This window comes from Nylanderia fulva, unplaced genomic scaffold (assembly GCF_048542155.1).
Source record: "Nylanderia fulva isolate GAGA-0341 unplaced genomic scaffold, ASM4854215v1 Scaffold1064, whole genome shotgun sequence".
Classification (NCBI taxonomy): Eukaryota; Metazoa; Arthropoda; class Insecta; order Hymenoptera; family Formicidae; genus Nylanderia; species Nylanderia fulva.
The window spans coordinates 3,362-10,000 of record NW_028189263.1 but is presented as its reverse complement, the minus strand read 5'-3'; the positions used below and the strand labels follow the sequence as shown (position 1 = coordinate 10,000).

General features: G+C 52.9%; 1 non-coding gene and 2 pseudogenes across 1 annotated transcript; all 3 read right to left on the bottom strand.

The window, feature by feature from the left end:
• Positions 1-888, bottom strand: part of LOC146725051 (large subunit ribosomal RNA) — a 4,832-nt pseudogene extending 3,944 nt beyond the window's left edge.
• Positions 889-1,923: 1,035 nt separating this feature from the next.
• Positions 1,924-2,078, bottom strand: LOC146725050 (5.8S ribosomal RNA). Its single transcript, XR_014925242.1, has one exon. It is a non-coding gene; the product is annotated as a 5.8S ribosomal RNA (ribosomal RNA).
• Positions 2,079-2,895: 817 nt separating this feature from the next.
• Positions 2,896-3,624, bottom strand: LOC146725049 (small subunit ribosomal RNA; annotated as a pseudogene; the record flags this gene model as incomplete).
• Positions 3,625-6,639: the final 3,015 nt, after the last annotated feature.

The window sequence follows — 6,639 nt, the reverse complement described above, 5'->3', positions numbered from 1 at the left end:
GACCGGTATCGGTCTCCCGCGAGACCGCGGGAGACGTTCGCAGGCCTGTCGAAGGTGTACCGTACTGTAACCAACAGCGGGCCAGGACCGGGGACGGCGCGAAGTCCGTAATCTCCGAGTACCGTGGCGCGCGCTTGCGACGGTCTCGACGCACCGTGAATAGTGCGGCCTGATACCTTGCGCGTACCGCCGAGCAGCCGGCCGGGCGACCGAGGGTTTGTCGCGTGCCGTTTTACCGGCGACGCGACAGACACCGCACCCGGGCCGTAGACCGACACCCAGCGGGTCGCGACGTTCTACTTGGGGAGAAGTGCACGACGACGAGCGCCGGACATCGGCGCACGGTAGCGTGCCCGCGCGCAAGCCACAAGGACTCCGCGGGACATCGCCGACCGACGCGAAGCCAGCGCCGCTGACGATGAATCTCCCCGTTCGATCTTTTGGGTTTCTTAGGTTTACCCCTGAACGGTTTCACGTACTCTTGAACTCTCTCTTCAAAGTTCTTTTCAACTTTCCCTCACGGTACTTGTTCGCTATCGGTCTCGTGGTCGTATTTAGCCTTAGATGGAGTTTACCACTCACTTAGAGCTGCACTCTCAAGCAACCCGACTCTAAGGAGAGATCCTCCCGAGGCGCGCACCGGTCGCTACGGGCCTGGCACCCTCTACGGGCAAGTGGCCCCATTCAAGATGGACTTGGACGCGACGCGGCACCTCGGGATAAGCGGATCCTCCCAAACACCACATTTCCCTGCGGCGGAACCGCGGGATTCTGTGCTGGGCTCTTTCCTGTTCGCTTGCCGCTACTAAGGAAATCCTGGTTAGTTTCTTTTCCTCCGCTTAATAATATGCTTAAATTCAGCGGGTAATCTCGCCTGCTCTGAGGTCGTCGCATAGTGAGTTTTCGTAGCCGTTTGCCTCCTCCGCGTCGCTCATCGTCGTCTCTCCTCTATAATATATATTATAAGAGGGAGAGAGAGTGAGCGTCGAACGAGAGAGCAGCAGCGGCAGCACACGAAATACGCGAGAAGGCAAATCGCCGGGGCGCTAACCGCACACACACTCGTTGGTGGTAATGGAGACGATATATCGCGGGGTTCGAGATTCTCGGCTCTCCCTTCTCTTTCATATACGAAATTCGGGCGGAATCGATTCGACGAGTACACGACGCGGCGCGCCGGTCCCCTTTTTTCGCTTTACGAAAATTTCGTGGACTCGGACACGCGGTCGGCTCGCGATTCAAAACCCTTCTCCGTAAAGAGGTAAAGGATTACGAATGCTCTCTCCGCCGGACGACGACGCGCCGTATATTTCTCCGTAATACCGTTATGTGTGCGGGCAAGGGCGCCTCGGCATAAGACGCGCGAGCGCTATCGCACCGAGAGACGCGGCACAGAGTGCGAGAGCAGTCCGGTCAGTCTGTGTGATGTACGGAGAGGAGAGACGGTGAGACAAGCGCTACCTACTTTCGGGAGACAACGACGCACGCGCCGCTCTAGGGAAAGCGGTGCCATTCACCGTCCTGACCCTTTTTTTGGCCGTTTGTTGCTCCCTTCGCGCGCGCTCTTACTCTCATCCCATTTCTCCTCGGCTCTCGCGTACACACACGACTTGGATACACAAACACGCTCCCCCTCTTAATTTGCGCAGCATTCTCTGGGCGCGCGTTCGCCAACGTTTTACACGCTTGTGCGCTTCTCCTCCTCATTATTATTATTATTTCGGTGTGTCATTTCAGACGACGCCAGGATTTGCACCGCGGCCGGTCGGCGCGGCACAGACACCTCGGGCGAACGTCCAACGATCGCTCGTACGCCCATTGTAAGCGTTGCACAGGGCACAGGCGACGCGCGCGCCATTCTCTGGTCGCCCGCGTCGTGGCCGTGCGCGCTTTTCGGGCGCAAGCAGTTTAGGGGTACTAAAACGACCCTCAACCAGGCGTGGTCCGGGAATTGTATCCGTGGACCGCAATGTGCGTTCGAAATGTCGATGTTCATGTGTCCTGCAGTTCACAAGTTGACGCGCAATTAGCTGCGTTTTTCATCGACCCACGAGCCAAGTGATCCACCGTTCAGGGTAATCGTTCGAAATTTTTGCGTTCGCGAAGAAACGCGCTTCTCGTTCAACCATCGTGGTCTCTTCTCTCGGACGAGAGAGAGAGAGAGAGAATAATCGTGGTGGCTCTTCGATCAGCCTGTCCGCGCGCGTCCGAGGACGCGCGCGGACCGCCGCCTCCCGCCAGGGAAGGCTACGGCACAAAGATAGAGTTGTGTGTTTCTCGTTCAGAGCGTCTCTCCCGCAACGGGAGAGCCGGGGCGGAAGCTCTTTGAAGAAACCGTCGGACCGATACAGTTGACAGATTGGTCGAAATATCATCGATCCCTTCTCTGTGTTATATATATATATTATAATAATATATGGGGGTCCTCTCGCTCGGCACTCGCGGTCGCACACCGTGTGTTCTCGGCACGCTGACCGCTGCCCCGCGACAACGGGGAGGGCGCGCGTCGACGAACGTCGTGGGTGCTGCACACACGCGTGCGCGGGCATAGGTTACCACCGGTTCGCGCTCAACGCCGAATCGACGCTCTGTGTGTGTGTGTGGCCGGAGAATGGCACACACACGAGCGTGATCGCGAAGCGTCTCGCTCCGAATCGTCGTCGAACACCGCCGAGCGCGCTGCTCTGCTTGCCTACTACTTTCGGTCAGAGAGGCGCGACGGCGTCCGTCGTTATATCAAAACACAACAACAAATTCCGTCAAATCCGTTATTTTCTTTTTCTCTGAGAGCGCCTTTTCAGCGCGTCCATTTAGTCGCCGACTGCTGCGAGCGCGCGTCTCTCCCAAAAGAGAGGACTCTCGACGCAGAGCAGGACCTTCGGAACGTTAATGATCCTTCCGCAGGTTCACCTACGGAAACCTTGTTACGACTTTTACTTCCTCTAAATGATCAAGTTTGGTCATCTTCCCGGCAACATCGGCAATGCCGAGACATTGCCGCGCACCAGTCCGAAGACCTCACTAAATCATTCAATCGGTAGTAGCGACGGGCGGTGTGTACAAAGGGCAGGGACGTAATCAACGCGAGCTTATGACTCGCGCTTACTGGGAATTCCTCGTTCATGGGGAACAATTGCAAGCCCCAATCCCTAGCACGAAGGAAATTCAGCGGGTTACCCGGGCCTTTCGGCCAGGGAACACACGCTGATTCCTTCAGTGTAGCGCGCGTGCGTCCCAGAACATCTAAGGGCATCACAGACCTGTTATTGCTCAATCTCGTGCGGCTAGAAGCCGCCTGTCCCTCTAAGAAGATTTGTTTGTACGTTGGTAGTAAAAACCCGCCAGCCGAAACCGGGGGCCTTCGCGATACCATAAGGTACGCCTATTTAGCAGGCTAGAGTCTCGTTCGTTATCGGAATTAACCAGACAAATCGCTCCACCAACTAAGAACGGCCATGCACCACCACCCACCGAATCAAGAAAGAGCTATCAATCTGTCAATCCTTCCGGTGTCTGGGCCTGGTGAGGTTTCCCGTGTTGAGTCAAATTAAGCCGCAGGCTCCACTCCTGGTGGTGCCCTTCCGTCAATTCCTTTAAGTTTCAGCTTTGCAACCATACTTCCCCCGGAACCCAAAAGCTTTGGTTTCCCGGAAGCTGCCCGCCGAGTCATCGGAGGAACTTCGGCGGATCGCTAGCTGGCATCGTTTATGGTTAGAACTAGGGCGGTATCTGATCGCCTTCGAACCTCTAACTTTCGTTCTTGATTAATGAAAACATTTTTGGCAAATGCTTTCGCTTCTGTCCGTCTTGCGACGATCCAAGAATTTCACCTCTAACGTCGCAATACGAATGCCCCCATCTGTCCCTATTAATCATTACCTCGGCGTTCCGAAAACCAACAAAATAGAACCGAGGTCCTATTCCATTATTCCATGCACGCAGTATTCAGGCGAAGGTAGCCTGCTTTAAGCACTCTAATTTGTTCAAAGTAAACGTACCGGCCCGACTCGACACTCAGTAAAGAGCACCGCGACGGGATATTAGTTGGGCCGCCCCTCGCGAGGCTAAGCCCACCGGTAGGACGTCCCACATCACGCCAGATAAACACCGCGAGCGGTGAACCGACGGTGTGCGACACAGATTCAACTACGAGGTTTTTAACCGCAACAACTTTAATATACGCTATTGGAGCTGGAATTACCGCGGCTGCTGGCACCACACTTGCCCTCCAATGGATCCTCGTTAAAGGATTTAAAGTGTACTCATTCCGATTACGGGGCCTCGGATGAGTCCCGTATCGTTATATTTCGTCACTACCTCCCCGTGCCGGGAGTGGGTAATTTGCGCGCCTGCTGCCTTCCTTGGATGTGGTAGCCGTTTCTCAGGCTCCCTCTCCGGAATCGAACCCTGATTCCCCGTTAACCGTTCCTCATCGGAGGAACTTCGGCGGATCGCTAGCTGGCATCGTTTATGGTTAGAACTAGAACGGTATCTGATCGCCTTCGAACCTCTAACTTTCGTTCTTGATTAATGAATGAGGGAGAGAATGAGAGCGTTGCGGAAGTGAGTGAGATAGCGTGTATGAGAGTAATTGGTGCGAGACTCCGTAAATTCCTGTTTACGGAGACGAACAAAATTTCTAAGAGTGCGAGTGAGAAAATACTGGACATTGTGGGAGAATATGAGGAACAGATGATGAAAATGTTGTGCAAAAATGAGAGAATACAGGGGAAACTGGATGAGTGTATGCGTCGAGCGAGTCGGGATTTAGCCTACGGCGGAAGTGGAATGAGCTATGCGAGCGTGAGTGCGAAAAATGTTGAAAAGAGCGTGATTGAAAAGGTACAGGAAGTGAATGTGAAAACGAGTGAAAACGAAAGAGAAGAGTTATGCGGTAATAGTGAGAGCGGATGATGCAAGTGCGAGTGTGACAAGTGAGGAAGTAAAGGAGAGAATGATGAAGCATGTGAGCAAGTCACTGAATGTGCGTGTGAAAGCGGTGAGGAAAGTGAGGAATGGAGGTGTAGCGTTTGAGACGATGAGCGAGAGTGAGTTGAAAAGAATAAGAGAGTGTGGTCAGTTTAAGAATGCTGGCCTAAAGGTTGAGCTGCCTCGCAAGATAGGCCCAAAGATCATCTTGTACGATGTGCCGAATGATATGGCGAGTGAAGTGTTAATGAGAGAAATGTATGAGAGGAGCTTGAAAGGGCGAGTGGATGAGAGAGTATTTATGGAACGTGTGCGTGTTGTGAGTAGGAATGCGAAGAAAGATGCAACCTGCGGAAATGTGATATTAGAAGTTACGAGTGCAATAAGAAATGTGCTCTGTAGTGACGGACGAGTGTTTGTGCATTGGAAGGCCTTTAGGGTGAAAGAGTTTTTCAGTGTGCTGAGGTGCCACAAGTGCTTCGCATTTGGGCACATGATGCGGCAATGCACCGAAAAGGAAAGACTGTGCCAAAAATGCGGATGTGTAGGACACATGATGAGAGATTGTAAAAAGGAAAGTGTGTGTAGAAACTGTAAGCTGAAAGGGAGCAAATGTGATCACTCGGTTCTGTCCGAAGTGTGTCCGGAATACGTGAGAGCGTTAGAAAGAGAGAAAGCAAGAATAAATGACGAATGAATGGTGCGTGAATGTGGTGCAGTATAACTGCCAGAGAGCGTATGCGGTTATGTGTGATCTGGGTGAGATGATGCGCGAACGTCGAGTGAGTGTAGCACTGCTGCAAGAACCGTATGAAAGGCATGGACGTGTGGTGGGCTTGCCCATAGGTATGGATGTGATTGTGTGCGAAAGTGGGACGGTGAAAGCAGCAGTGGTGGTAAATGACTCTAGGTTAGACGTGATGTGCGTGAGAGAGTGTACGAATAAGCTTGGAGTGAGTGTGTGGTTGAAGGGGGACTTTGGCGAAATGTATGTGGTGTCCATGTATTGCCAGTATGGGAAGTGTATCGAGCCGTATTTGGCGTACATGGACAGAGTATGTGAGACGGCCGGGAGAAAGCGTCTGCTGATAGGTATGGATGCGAATGCCGTCTCTCCCTTGTGGTATAGCAAGGGTGGAGGCAGCAGAGAGAGTGAAGCGCGTGGTAGAGTGATTGAGGAATGGATGATTGCGAGCGGGATGAATGTTGTTGAATGAGCCAAGCGAGTTTTACTCGTTCAGCGGGCCGAATGGGGAGAGTGACATCGATGTCACTTTCGTGAACGGCGTGAATGGAGGGTGCCGGTATGAGTGGGAAGTAAAGCCGACTGGGGAGTGAGTGACCATAACGTATTGTTAATACGGATGGTACACAGAGAGAATGTAGGTACGAATGAGGGCATGCGTAGATGGGTGTGCAAGGACGTAGACTGGGAAGGATATATGTGTGATATGCGAGAGAGTGCGTTAGAGGATGCAGCGAGCGCCATAGACGAAGCGGATGCGCAGAGCTGTGTAGAGCGAATGATGAAATGGATCCATAGTGCGAATGATCGATGGATGAAGAGGTGTAAACCTGTGTATGCTAGGAAGCTTGTGTGGTGGACGGATGAGCTTGAGAAACTGAAGAAGGCTGTAGGAAGGAGCAGACGTGCCTACCAGCGTGCGAGAAAGAGGAATGGAAGCAGAGTGGAAGAAAGAATGAATGAAT